The following is a 13,730-nucleotide window of genomic DNA, read 5'->3' as shown; positions in this document are numbered from 1 at the left end:
CTTGAAGCCACTGACCGAGGACGTGGAGGCTGCGACCACGAGCACTTAGGGCCAGAGGCCGCCCCCTTGATCTGCTAGGACGGCCGGGCCTCGTCCTCCTGGAACACGGTGCTCCCTCCTGGCCTAACGAGGGATGGATGGTGTGTGCGCCCCTGAACCCCCTGCTGCGAGGACCGTGAAACACCAGTTCGGAGTGTGCGGGCAAGTGGCTAACACCGCGCAGGCGGTCGGGGGATTCCGCTGAGCGTCCAGAAATTCTTGTGCTCCGAGATTGGTAAAGAAGTCCCTTCCTTTGGCAGGGACCGTAACTGCGGCTCATCAGGAGCTGGGCTCCTGAGCACCCACCCGTTTCCTTCTCCGAGGCTGTCTGTCCGGCTGCTCGGGGTCCCACCTGTCCCCGAGGGAGCCGGGAGCGCGGGGAGGGCTGCGGAGGAGAAAGCGCTGGATGGGCGCTCTGGCTCCGGGTTTTGCCTAAACTGGCGCATGGATCTCTCTTTTTTTTTGTTCATATGCAAATATTTTAGCGGCTCCAGTGCTTTCTGCCAGCTTCCGCTGCAGTGAGCTTTGGGAACCGTGCTCTCTTAGGGTGGGCTGACCAAAGACTGTATTTTTTGGGGGAATTTAAGTGATAAATGACATGCCCACGTGGTTGCCAGAAAGAGCAATGCCGCAGGGAGGTTTCCCAGCAGCGGCGCCTGCCGGCCTCGCCGCCCTCCTCCGCGGAGGCGCGCGCAGTGCAGCGCGGCCTGGTGGTGGGTGGGGCGCCGCGGCCTCTCCGGGTCCCAGGGGTCCCCGGGCGCGGCTGGTCCTCACTCCAGCGCGTGCGTGGGCTGTTTCGGGAGAACAGTTTCTCCGTAGGATGCCCATGCCAGTCAGATTCTCGGCTCCCTTTCTGCAGTCTTTCTGTGTCCTTCGGTAAGTGTTAATAATGGCTTCACGCGAGCCCTTGTAACAGTGGTGAGGCCTGTGAGTGAGTGTGTATGTGTGTGAGTGTGTGAGTGAGTGTATGAGTGAGTGTGTGTGTTCGGGGCAAGCGGGTGAATGCTGCTGGTGGCCCTGGGCTTCCTTCCCAGACCTGGGTTAGAAATCCAGAACAGCTTTGGTTGGTGTGTCTCAGTGGATTGAGCACCGGCCTGTGAACCAAAAGGTCACAGGTTCGATTCCCAGTCAGGGCACGTTCCTGGGTTGCGGACCAGGTTCCCAGTAGGAGGCATTCAAGAGGCAACCACACATTGGTGTTTGTCTCCCTCACTCCTTCCCTTCGCTTCTCTCTAAAAAAAAAAATAAATAAAATCTTAAAAAAAAAGAAATTCAGAACACTCACTTCTCAGGAACGCCGTCTCTTTAAAGCGAGCACCTGCTCTGCAAGGCCACACTTTGTGCGGGCGACTTCTAAGTCAGGACCGTGGGAACCTGTGTTTTAAAGCCGCCCATCGGTCTTCTAGTCTTTCGAAGCGCGGGTGGTCTTTATAAGTAGTTTTCGGCATGCTTTAAAAGAAAAATCTGACTTTGAATTTTTTTTTTCTGCTTCATTAGATCTTTTTATAATCTGGCCAAAAAGTTGTCTAATAGTGAGTGCACTCAGGGGTAAGATTGTGTCTTCAAAGTCCGCATTATTTGTGCAAGCCTTGGTGATACTAGGCCGTATTAAACAGGAATAATTTGAGGAAAAATACACTCGAGACAAATTGAGTTCTTAGCTTCATGATGTGAATAGTTTTTTAATTCTGCTATTTTTTCTCTTATAGCTGCTTTCATTTAAAACTTTTTAAAATATTTTATTTATTTATTTTTAGAGAGGGAAGGGAGGGAGAAAGAGAGAGAGAGAGTAACATCAATGTGCAGTTGCTGGGGGCTGTGGCCTGCAATCCAGGCATGTGCCCTGACTGGGAATCGAACCTGCAATGCTTTGGTTCGCAGCCCGCGCTCAGTCCACTGAGCTACGCCGGCCAGGGCCCATTTAACACTTTAATCAATGTTACACTGCATGTTGTGCACGCCGAGGTCTTGTTTTGTGGAGGGTGATGCAGACTGTCCCACCAGACACTTACGTCTGTGCCTATTCCAAGCAGTTTCTCAGCCCCGCGTTCCTGACACCCGTTCTTTGCGGACGGGACTGCCCTGCGCACTGCGGGAGGTGCGGTGGCCATCGTGACCTCTGCCCACTGGCCACCAGCAGAGCCGCCACTACCCCAGTCGTGGCGACCGAGGTTCCTCTGGCCCAGGCCGGCCGGTGGGGTCCGGTGGGGTCCAGTGGGTTGGACGTCACCCCGCAAAGGCAGTTTTACCTCCGGCCCCTCCACCCGGTTCCCCCACCCCACCCCCACCCCCACCCCCGGTAAGGCCCTCCTGCCCGCTTTCCTTCTGCGCGTGTCCAGCCACAGACCGGGCGGCCTGCGGGGCCTGGGAGGCGTGGTTTAAAGTCCCCGTGGCGGCAGGAGCGAACTGTTCCCCGCGCTGTGCGGCCCCGAGTCCTCCGGTCCCCGGAACCGCCTCCGCAGCCGCCCTCCTCCGCCTGCCCGCGGCCGCGCGCGCACTTCCCTCCCGGGCGGGTTTGCGCTGTCAGCGCTTCGGGCTGGAGTGGCCGCGCCAGCCTCTGTTCGGCACGCGGCTGTCACGTCCTGTCCTCCGTCAGGGACCGGCTGCCGCGCCACGGGGTGACCTTCTAGGCTTTTGCACGGCCTCCTCCCACGGCCTCGTGCCCAGCCACGCGGCGCCGAGGCACTGCCGCTGCGGCGGGACGCGCAGGCCCTTTGCCTGCTGTGTGCAGGGCCGAGACCCGCGCTTTGCTGGGCTTCCCCCTGGCGGAAGCGCCCCTTCTCCCCAAATCCGTGCTGGTCCCCCGCCCGCCACCCCCCAGCCTTCTCCCCGGGCGGCCAGTCTCCTGGGGAGGAGGGAGTCTTCCCGAAAACCTCGTCCAAGAGCACATTGCGGAATCCAAGCCTGGTTTTTCTCGTAAGAAACGACTCACGCGTGATGCAGTGGCGTGTAAGGTGACAGCGTGTCCGTGTTTTCTGTCCCGGTGTCCTCAGTGCGCACGCCAGAAGGCCGCGTGGGGCTCCACCCGGAGCAGCCTGACTCTGTGTTCCCGGCGGCCCCCTGCCCGCTGTCGCGCCATCTCCCGGCCCCTGGCCCCGCCGGGGCTCTCGGTGTCCTTGGGGGTGAGCGACCGCTCGGTGGGAGTGTCTGCTGGGGGAAGACCTCCAGCCAACAGGTCGTTACCAGCCTGGGGGGGCTTCTCGCCAGGCCTCGGTCCTGTGGGCACCGTTTGGGGCCCCACCCGGTCTGCGTGTCGGGGGAGACGTCAGCAGAAGATGTCGGGGGCACACTTTGTTGCGGCTGCTGTAACGAAACACTGCTGACTGCCTGGGGGGCTGGCACAGTGAGCAGTTTTGGAGGCGGGGAAGCCCAAGGTCAAGGTTCCAGAAGACTTGGGGTCTGGCCAGGGCCCACTTCCCACGGTGCAAGCCGCTGCCTTGGGAGAGGGAGAGAGAGAGAGAGAGAGGGAGGGAGGGAGGGAGAGAGAGAGAGAGAGAGAGAGAGAGAGAGAGAGAGAGGGAGGGAGGGAGAGAGAGAGAGAGAGAGGGAGGGAGAGAGAGAGAGAGAGAGGGAGGGAGGGAGAGGGAGAGAGAGGGAGGGAGGAGAGAGAGAGGGAGAGGGAGAGAGAGAGGGAGGGAGGGAGAGAGAGAGAGGGAAGGAGGGAGAGAGAGGGAGAGGGAGAGAGAGGGAGGGAGAGAGAGAGAGAGGGAGAGAGAGGGAGAGAGAGGGAGGGAGAGAGAGAGAGGGAGGGAGGAGAGAGAGAGAGAGAGGGAGAGAGAGAGAGAGAGAGAGAGAGAGGGAGAGAGAGGGAGAGAGAGAGGGAGGGAGGGAGAGGGGGAGAGAGAGAGAGAGAGAGAGAGAGCGAGCATGCTCTCTGCTGTTTCTTCTGTCGGGGCACTGACCTCACTGGGCCCCACCCCTGTGGCCCCTTCTGGACCCAGTCACACCCCAAGGCTTCCCTCCAGTATCGTCGCGCTGGGGGTGGGGCTGCGGCACGGCAGTTTAGGGGAGACGCAGATGTTCAGTGCCTAAGACTTGCCTTTCTGAGGTGCCGGGCAGTGGGAACACTGGGTGACGGTGACACATGGACAAAGATGCGCCAGAGCTCGCAGACTCCTATCCGTGCTGGGGACACTGCAGGCTCTCCACGCCTGTCCCCAAGACCAGCTACACCAGTGCTGGCTGGGGCGGTAGCTTGGTGTTACTCGTCCACGGAAACACCCTGACCCGTGTCACCCGCAGGAACCGGCGGAGTGTTGTGCTGAGGCGAACACCGGTGCGGACCAGGACGGGTGTGGCCAGGCGTGTGGCCTCCGGGCGTCGCCGGTTCACGGCCTTCCTCCGGTGTCTGTCTGTGGTTGCAGCCACCTTGGGCGCTGCTCTCTCGTTCTTCCGCCGCCCTTGGCTCTCGTGTCTTTAGCAGAGCAGTTTTCTTGATGTTATTTGTTTCCTGTTTACTCGCGTTTTGCTTTAACAGACCTTTCGCTGCCTGAGGCCTAGGGCCTGCTCTTCCTCTGCGTTCTCTCCAGCGCCGGGAGAGAGGTTGGCAAAGGCACCCTCTTAGCAGACAGCCGAATTGCCTCCGCGACCTGTTCCAGCAGGAAGCTGGCAAGCCGGCGTGCATCCCGGGGGGACAAGCAGATCGCCGAGAATCCTTGACTATCGATTACATTAAGAGGGGTTGACGACCTGGGGTTGTTCTGGCTGGAAAAGCGTTATGTTTACAGATTACAATTCGGGGAGCAAAGGGCAGGAGTAAAGGAAGGAGCTACAGTGTCACGGTGAAGCGGGACGCGCGCTGTGACCTCGGGCAGGTCCGGTGTGTCCCTTGGTGGGACGAGGCAGCACCCACGAGCCCTCAGTGGCTGGTCGGCACGCCGGCCCGTGGAGAGCTGCTGGTGCCCAGTGTTTGGCGCGTGGCCGCACTTTCTCTGCGGTTCTCTGCCTACGTCTCCTCCTTCCCGTCTTCCCTCCGCCCCAGCCCCCACAGGAAGATGTGCAGACGGCAGGTGAGGTGAGCTGGGTGAGGTGATTCGCCTGAGGCTGGCTTATGGAGAGGTGAACGACAGTCTGGACGTGGGTCCCTCTTTCTTCCCTGGACGGGGTGACCCCCTTCAGACACCTGAGAGGGTGTGTCACACTGAGGCCAGAACCAGGACGAACAAGGAGACGTCACTCCCGTGACGTACAGGGCACAGGGGCGGCCCGAACGTCCGGCCTTTGGCGCTGCTGGGCCAGGGGTCCCCGTCGTCAGGAGAGTGTGTGCGCGGGAGCTGGGCGAGCCCGGTGACAGCCCGCAGGGGTGACAGCCCGCAGGGCTGGGACCGGCAGTTTCCCGTGCACGAGCCAGTTGTACCCGACGCCCCAAGTCCCTTCGACACGTGAACCTCTGTGATTCTTGGGTCTCTCTCCTCCCATGGCCCCTGGGATGGCGCTGCACAGGTCCCAAGGGCTCGGCAAGTCACTCAATCAGATACAGGTTCACTGCGGATGCGAGAACCGGGGACGTTTTGTATTCTGCCGGGGAGAGCCAGGGCTGGAGAGCTGTCTTCGGATGGCATGTGTGAGAGGGAGGGTTCTTGGAGACGGGCCCGGGGGGCGCCCGGGAGCAGGGATGGAGGCAGCGCCCGAGTGCCCTCGGAGCTGCTCCGGGAAGCCGGCCGATGACGTCTCGCCTGAGAGCTGGGCTCGCGTGCGGCCCCCGAGCCCCCCCGCAGGTCCGGGGGCTGGCTGGGCCCGGCGGGGAGACGGGGTGGGGTGGGAGGGGGAGGTGAGGATGGCGTCCGCGCACAGGGAAGGCGACCATGACCGCCGGCGTGCGTTCTGCCCGTTCCGGGGACGCGGGAGAAGTGGAGCCGCGTCCGCACTGGGAACACCCCGGCTCGGGAACCTCGGCGTGTCTTCACCGACAGTTTGAAGCGTCGTTTTCTCTCCATCGGACATGTTGTTTTCCCACACGGCCATTCCCACTCACTCTGTTTCCTCCTAAGAAACAGACAGTCGTCGCAGGTTCAAAAGAAAAGTGTGACGATGGGGGTGAGACGCACAAGAGACACTGAAGGGGGAGCCGACGAGACCGCGGCGACGTCGTGCTTCTGAAATAGACTTCACCTTGGAGAACCATCTTTTTTTTTAAAGATTTTATTTACTTATTTTCAGAGAGGGAAGGGAGGGAGAAAGAGAGAGAGGGAGAAACATCAATGTGCGGTTGCTGGGGGTCATGGCCTGAAACCCAGGCATGTGCCCTGACTGGGAATCGAACCTGCAACACTTTGGTTTGCAGCCCGTGCTCAATCCACTGAGCTACGCCAGCCAGGGCAAGAACCATCTTTTTTAAAAAAAATGTTGATGCTATTCCTCATGTGAATCCAAAAAATGTATTTACTGCTATGTTTCAGAAAAGTGCAGAGGACACGGGGAGATAGGGTATACTTAAAACATTAGTTTTGATCTTTCAACCTTTAAAAATCAGATGTCTGTTCCGCTTCCCCGGCAGGAAGCCAGGGCCGTGGTGAGAACGGAGTCGCCCCTGTGTCTCACCTCGCCTTCCCGGGGGCTTTGTTTCTCGGTGTTTCCAGCCGGGCTTTCTGGTTTCCTTGGGAACGCCGCCGTCGCCGCGGCTGGTTGCTAAGGAGCGGCCTTGGCTGCACCGAGCGTAGGAGCTGGGAGTCGGCCGCTGGGTGACTTCATTCTTGGCAGGGCAGGTGGTGGGGGTCTTCGCGCTGGCCCACGTGGGGCCTCCATCTTGATCTCCAGCCCGGAGGAGGCCGGTGGGTCTTCCTGACGTTTGTCGCCCCCAACAGTGATGCTCAGGGACGGGCCCCGAGGGGACCGGGCGGCGGCAGGGTGGCTCTCGCAGCGTCCAGTCCTGGTCTCCACGTCGTCACTCACTGGATGCCAGCGACGTGCCCGACAAGGGGATCTACTGTCGCAATTACAAGACACCGAATGGACTGTGCCACCTCCTTGGTCACCTTTAGCAGGGGACCGTCACAGGAGGGCACAGACCAGGCTGGCGGCACGACCCTGGCATCTGAGCTGCATTTGCTGACGTTGCAGTAGGAGGTGCTGGTGACTGTAGCACCTGAGCTTGCACCACAACTAAATGGTCCATCACATTTAAACACGGTCGCCAGCCTTTTCTGTACTGGCGTGCAAGAGACACCGCGGGTCTTGCAGTAACACATCCTAACTGGCACGCACAGGTCAGGGCCGTACAAGAGACACTGCGGGTCTTGCAGGAACACATCCTGGTTGGTGCGCACAGGCCGTGGGCCACGCTGCAGCCGCTGTTGCAGGCGTGGGGATTCGGGTGCAGGTCTGCCGGCCGAGGCCCCCGTGGCCGCGTGCCGTGGGTGTGCGCTGCCTGCCCGTGCAGGTCAGGGATGAGTGACCAGGGAGGGCAACTCCGAGAACCACCTCCACGCTGGAGCTCCCCCCTAGGAAGGGGGTGGGTGCCGGGAAGGGCGGCCCTGCGTGGTGGCCGGAGCCAGCCAGGTGGGGCCTGCGGGGGGCTTGGCGAGGGCGGTCTCAGGAGTGACAGTGCCTGGCGCCCGCTGCTCGCAGCCCCGAGTGACAAGGGCCTGAGAACAGACGAGGTTGCGGAACAGCCTCCAGGTCAGGGCCACGCGGGGGCGGGGGAGGGGGGAGTGGAGTCAGCACAGACGACTGTTCTGGGGACAAACAGGAGGAAATGGTGAGGGGAGGAAGCAGCAAGGCCGGCTCCGCTCAGGTGTTCGAGTGCGTGAATCTGGGGCCTTCGGTCTGGACGGAGCGGCTGCGGTTTTAGCTCCTTCGTAAGGCCGCGCCCCTCAGCCTCTTCCGTGGTGGTACCTGCGCGCTGCCCGTCTCAGCAGGAAAACCCCGGTTCCCCGTGGAAGAGGGGCCAGTCAGTGTGAGCGTTTCCGCATGGCCCAGTCCCGCATGTCCGGTGTCTCACGGCACGGGCGTCCCACCGTCCAGAGGGGAGGGGAGGGCGGCCTCTGTGGGTTCCATCCTCACGGGGACGGGCGGCCTCCTCGCTGCCGAGCTGGGCGGCAGCAGCCCTCCCCTCGGGGGCTGTCGTGAGACGATGCAGCGGAGGCGCCTGAGTCGTCGGCTCCGACGCCCACGACGTTCTGTCGGAGCCCAGGCGGTCGTTGTAATGCATCGCCGCCCTCGCCGGGGAAAATGTTCAGGAATTAAAGAAATAACACGAAACTCCAGCACCCAGAATTTGTGTCGGGTTTTCAAACAGGTTGTATTTATTTATTTTTAGAGAGAGGGGGAGAGACGTCGATCAGTGGCCTCTCGCGTGTCCCCAAACAGAGACCTGGCTTGCAACCCAGGCCTGTGCCCGGACCGGGAATCGAACCAGCGTCCTTTTGGGTGGCAGGATAACGCCCAGCTCACCGAGCCACACCGGTCAGGACTAGCATGTAAAAAAGGTTTAGATCACACGCCTTGCAGGTCACTGTGGAACATACACAAGGAGTTAAACACTGTCGCTGCTTAGAGAGGGGCAGAGAGGGGCATCCGGACAGGAGGCGCTGGACCAGCCCTGCAGGGCACCGTGAAGACCAGCGGTGAGGCCGTGGCACAGCTCGAGGGCAGGGAGGTCCCTGCGAAGGGGCGGGTCCGGGGACGGACGGCCGGCCTGGGCCCTGGGAGGGGAGCCGGAGTCCATGGGCGGGGAGGAGGGGAGCCTCACGGGAGGGGCAGGGACAGCGGCGGCGGTGCCGGTGGACCTGGGAGGGGGGAGGCCGCCAGCCTGGGGAAGGCGCTCCTGCCTCTTTCTTCGTGACTAGGCGTCACCGCGTGAGCTGGCTGTGCCGCTCCCACGGGGCCTCACCCTCGGGACCTCGGGGGCAGAGATAGAACACGTTTGACTGGACGACAGACGACAGAGTCTTAGGCATGGAGGACAGAGCCGTGAGCGGTAGTGTCCCCGTGGCTTCCTCACCCCCGGCCTCACCCCCGTGGCACGTGGGCAGTGTCCTGCCTGCTTCGGTGACACGTGACCCCTTACATTCGGATCCCCGAGGGGGGTGATGTTTTCAGAGAATTAACACTCCCCTGAAGCTCTTGTTTCCCCAGTGCAACCCCATTCCAGAAAGTACATTCCAAGCACGTTTTCTGACCTCTGCCACCAAACGTGGTGCCCAGTTCCCTTCCCCCTCCGCGCTCGACCCCTGCAGGGCCCCGGGGCTCCTTCCGACGAGCGGGCATCGATGCTGCGTGACCGTCGCGAAGACTAAGTTACGGTGATGCCGTGTGAGGGCCGTGTGCGCGCAGACAGGTGCCCTGGGCCACCCCGCGGGGCGGGTGTCACGGAACACCCCACCCACCATGTTGCCGCCTTCCGCCACGGAAGTCGGGGGGGGCGCTGCGCTCCTCTCCAACGGCTGCATTTGGAAGTGGCCACCTACACGTTATTAATTCCGCCCCCCGCCCCCCCCCCGTCTTGGCTTCTCTGTGCGTTATTCTGGAGTTTTCTGTGCATCCAAACGAGAGTGTGGTGTGTTTTGAAAGGCCACACACTTCACCACATATGCTCCCGGATAGAGGGTTTCAAGCGCTTTGTTTTGCAACAAGTGAAATGAATTGCGGACTTTCCCTTGCATCTTCGAAAAGGCATTCCAGAAGGCAGTGGTGGGCAACACGTCTGATGTAACGTGTTGTGTCCTAGACCCTCCCAGGTCGGTTTTTAAAAAGCTCCCTTTGTTAACCGAGTGAAGTAGCGACTAAATACTGCAGGTTTCTTTGTGATACAGGAATTATGAAACCTTGTAAGAAAGGCTGCACCCTACCAAAACTCAGATGGAGAGCAAGCTTAAGGATAGAACAAAAATAACTATTTAATTTTGGGCCTGTAAAACTGTATTCCCCGAGTTTTATGTAGAAGTCGATCAAAGCTGAGTTTAAGATTCATGTAGAGAGGCTTATTTATATTCTCTGAATACCAAGCATGTTTTTTTTATTGTGGCTTTGTTTAATGAGCTGGGGACTGATTTCCACGTTTACAGCCCATGCCCACGGCGGCACAGCCGGCCACGCCGGTGCGCCGTGCCCAGGACACGCTCACCGGACACGGAGAAATTGGTCTTTATTGCCCAGAACGGAGCCCGCCAGACCATCCACTGCCAAAGTGGTAGCAACGGGGTGTTTCCACAGCCCTCTGGGTCCTTCTGACTGTACATCTCAGAGGATGACGGTATAAAATGCTGGAATTCGAAGACGGTGTCGCAGATTTTTACGTTCATCGCTTTGGTCGTGGTCATACTGCTTAATTATGTTCTTCTGAGGACTTAGTTTTGTCCTCGGCTCTGAGAACATGAGCCCTTTTTATGAGCAGGCGGGTCTGGTTCGCTCCCCGACCTCCGGACCACTGACGTTTTGTTTCCCACCGACGGGGATGCCCGGCGCCCGACCGAACACCTGGCTGGAGAACATCACAGCCCGTGTTCTCCCGGGAGGGGGCTCTTCCCACGTGGGACGGGGCTGTGGGGGCAGGGAGGGCTCCTGTCCTGTCCTCTCTGGGAACTGGGAATGTGTCGGGGATGAGCCTGCCCCTTGAAAGGGCTTTTAAGTGGCTGACTCCCTAACTAGGTGCTCTGACATGTGGAGGGGATATTGTTGTCCTCTGAGTGAATAGTTCAGCTCTTCTCTTGTTTTGTTCCGAAGCAGGACCCGGCTGCCCTTCCTCGAAAGGGGAAGGAAACAAATTCCCCCACACCGACTCTTTCCCTAGTTTCCGTGCAGCCAGGGGTGGGAGTCGGCAGGTGCAGTGACTCCTGAAATTTGGGGCGCACCTGTACTGTTCTTAGGCCCCCTTGCCCTTCCTCCAGGGACCGGTGCCACGCCGCCTCCCAAACAAGAGTCCCGGGCAGCGCGTTGCTGGGAAACAGAGCCACTGTGCACATTTGTTCTTCCGTGTGTTTTGAAAGGGGTCGGGGCCTGGCGGAGCCCAGGTCCAGCGAGGTGGCTTCTCCCTCAGGCAGAGACGTTGTCGGGAAGAGAGACGGTCCGGGCCCCCCTCTGGCCCCTCCTCTCTCTCTGACCCTCCGTCACATTCCTGGGACATCTGGGGTTGCTGACCTTGAGAAGGTGACATCTGGGACCTTCCGAGGTGCCTAGGAGTCCACTCCAAAGGCCACTTGGCAGCGTCCCGGTGGCCTTGGAGGGCCTGTCTGCTAGAAGGTGACCGTTTATACCATCAGCCGTGATGGTGGGAATCGGGATGAACACCGGTGCCGCTCGGCTGCCCCAGGCCCGGGGTGCTGTGCGGGCTGCAGGCGCGTGGGCGCAAGCAGACGCGGGGCCTGTTCCCCCACGGCCACCGGCCGCCGGCAGCACGGGCGCCGGCAGGCAGCCAGAGGACACCCGTGGAGGGCAGTGGCCCGCGGGTCCACGCAGACCCCGCGCCATCCCCGGGACCAGCTCATGAGGGTTCTGGGTGACAGCTGGGTCGGGGCTGCTGGCCTGGTGACGTGAGGAGAGGTCCGAGCGACCTGGGCGCGGTGGGATACTGCGTATCCAATTGGAATGACGGCTTGGATCTGCAACAGTTATTTCACTTTTAAAATTTTATCGATGGATTTGCGTGTGTGAGAGAGAGAGAAACGTCGATTTGTTGTCCCACTTCCTTACGCATCCATTGGTTGGTTCTTGCACGTGCCCTGACCGGGGATCGAACCAGCAACCTTTGCTGTACTAGGACGACACTCCCACCAGCCCAGCTCCCGGCCAGGGCCTGTTCCACAGCCATCTCGGGCGGGCGCAGCCCAGCCCCAGGGAAGTTTCTGCGGAGTCCTGTCGGTGGTCCGGCCTCCCGTCTGTTGTGTTTTGCTCCGTGCCGTCGGAGTGTGCATTTGCTGCTGACGGGCGTCCACGTGGCCCCGCTCCTGGTTTTTGTCTGGGGGGCTCTGGGGCGCAGGTGGGCGGGCGGGCAGGCCGGCCGTGGAAGTGTCTCTGATCCTCACAGAAGCGCTGCTGCTCCGTGCTCCTCTCTCCGCTTTCAGAGTGAGCGCGGCAGGGGGGACCCTGGAGGGGGCCTTGAAGTGAGAGCTGACTTCCATGCCCCTCCCCCTCCAGCACGGGTGGGGCTTCCTCTGCCCCCCCCCCCCACCCCACTGCTCTCCACTGGCTGTGTGTTTGACCGCGAGTCCTGGCCACTTCTCTGCGAGTCTGCAGACGATCCATTTATCCGGTCGCTTAGCGGCAGTTGATTGATTGGGGCCCGTCCTCCGCGTTGGCCACGCAGCAGCGCCCGAGACAGACGGCCCCTGGCCGCGCCCCCCCGCCCAGGGGGACCGGGCAGCCCGCGGGTGGCCACCGGAAGGCCTGGGCAGGCCCCACGGTTCCGGGCCATCTGACTCTGTGTGCGTCCTTGAAAAGCGACGTTCAAACCCTTCTCTCCAGTCCCCGAGCCTCTCCGAATGAAGCGGAGTGTTTCTCCAACATCCAAGCCGCCACGTAAATGAACGTGGGCGGAGGTCGTGGGCGCTCGCAGACGGGAGTGACGTTCCGAAAGGGCGGGGAGCTCCTCCGCAGCGCGCGCCACCGCCAGGCCGCGTGCGGCACTGCACGGACCGGAGCGGTCCAAGGTCACACCGAGCTCCGGGGGGGCCGCTTCGGGGTGGGGCGGGGTGAGAGGCCCGCCGACGGCACACGTGGGTGGGCTGCCCGGGCGCTGCGGTGACTCAGTGTTTCAGGAACGGTGACACACGGAGGGTGGGTGTTGACACTGACGGCGGTGTGACTTGGTGCCAGGAAGCCTCTGGCTGCCGCTTCGGTTTGCGCGGACGCCCGGTAACTGTACTAAATGTTTGCTCCGGGGAGGGCTGCTGTGCTGGGCGCTCCGTGGGGTCCTGCCCGGAGCCGCAGTACGCACGCACGCACGTCGCCCCTTCGCTTCGGGCTGCAGCACTGAAACGGGAAACCATTTCTGCCCGCTTTTGCAGATGTAGTGTTACTATTTCACTCCGCGTCCTGTGGATTAGCTGTGCCCTACTGCAGTTGTTGGTGAGCCGTTCTCTGGGTGGAAGGATAGACGGTAGCTAAAATAAAAAATCCAGGTAGAAACGGGTGGAGAGTTTTAATGCCCTCGCAGGCACCAGCAGGGAGTCCCTGCGGGGTGTGTGCAATGCCTACCTAACTTCCTGATTTCAGGAGGGAGTGAGCACTGGTCTTCAGGTGGCTTTTTACTTCTTACGATGAAAAGACGTGTATTATGGTACACTTTTTTTTAATGTGCAAGGACTTCTTTCAAGGTTGGATCATGTGTCTGGCCGTGGGTGAGAAGAAATTCCTGTCCTCGGGGCGGGACTGGTCAGTTCTCTCTCGCCCTGAGCTGGCTGGGGTTCTGCACGGCCGGGCCCGGTTCCGAGAATTCTGTCCTCACGGCCTCCCCTCCGTCCACACCGCAGAGCCCCCGCCGGCCCCGCGTGCTCTCCAGGGCCTTCCGAGGGGTCCCTCGGCTGAGAGGAGGAGAGAGGGGAGCGTTGCTGCGAGGGAGGGGAAGGGGGTTTCCAGTGTTCATCCTCCTCTGACCTGACGGCCACTTGTGCACAGATCACCCCAAGCACATCCTGATGCCGTCCTGGGCTGGAGCCCCCAATTTTATCTGGTTTCTCATCTGCACAGAAGCGGTATAGCCACTCCACCGTGACCGATGTAGTTTAATGGCGGGTTTGGCAAGGTGTGATGCGCCA

The 13,730-nt window shown here is 60.9% G+C and overlaps 1 protein-coding gene across 5 annotated transcripts in view; it reads left to right on the top strand.

The window, feature by feature from the left end:
* DCLK1 (doublecortin like kinase 1) overlaps nt 1-13,730 on the top strand; it is a 227,670-nt gene that overhangs the window by 22,898 nt on the left and 191,042 nt on the right. The window contains exon 1 of one of the 5 annotated variants that reach the window (XM_045838920.1): nt 820-915. The exons of the other annotated variants lie outside the window; for them this stretch is intronic. The gene's annotated coding sequence lies outside the window, so the exon portion shown is untranslated. Of the gene's footprint in view, nt 1-819; nt 916-13,730 lie in introns of those variants that run through there. 5 annotated transcript variants of the gene reach the window in all.

Source organism: Phyllostomus hastatus, unplaced genomic scaffold (assembly GCF_019186645.2).
Source record: "Phyllostomus hastatus isolate PE091 unplaced genomic scaffold, TTU_PhHast_1.1 phas_contig_29, whole genome shotgun sequence".
NCBI lineage: Eukaryota > Metazoa > Chordata > Mammalia > Chiroptera > Phyllostomidae > Phyllostomus > Phyllostomus hastatus.
Note: the sequence above shows the minus strand (reverse complement) of the source record. Positions and strands in the feature narration are given on the sequence as shown.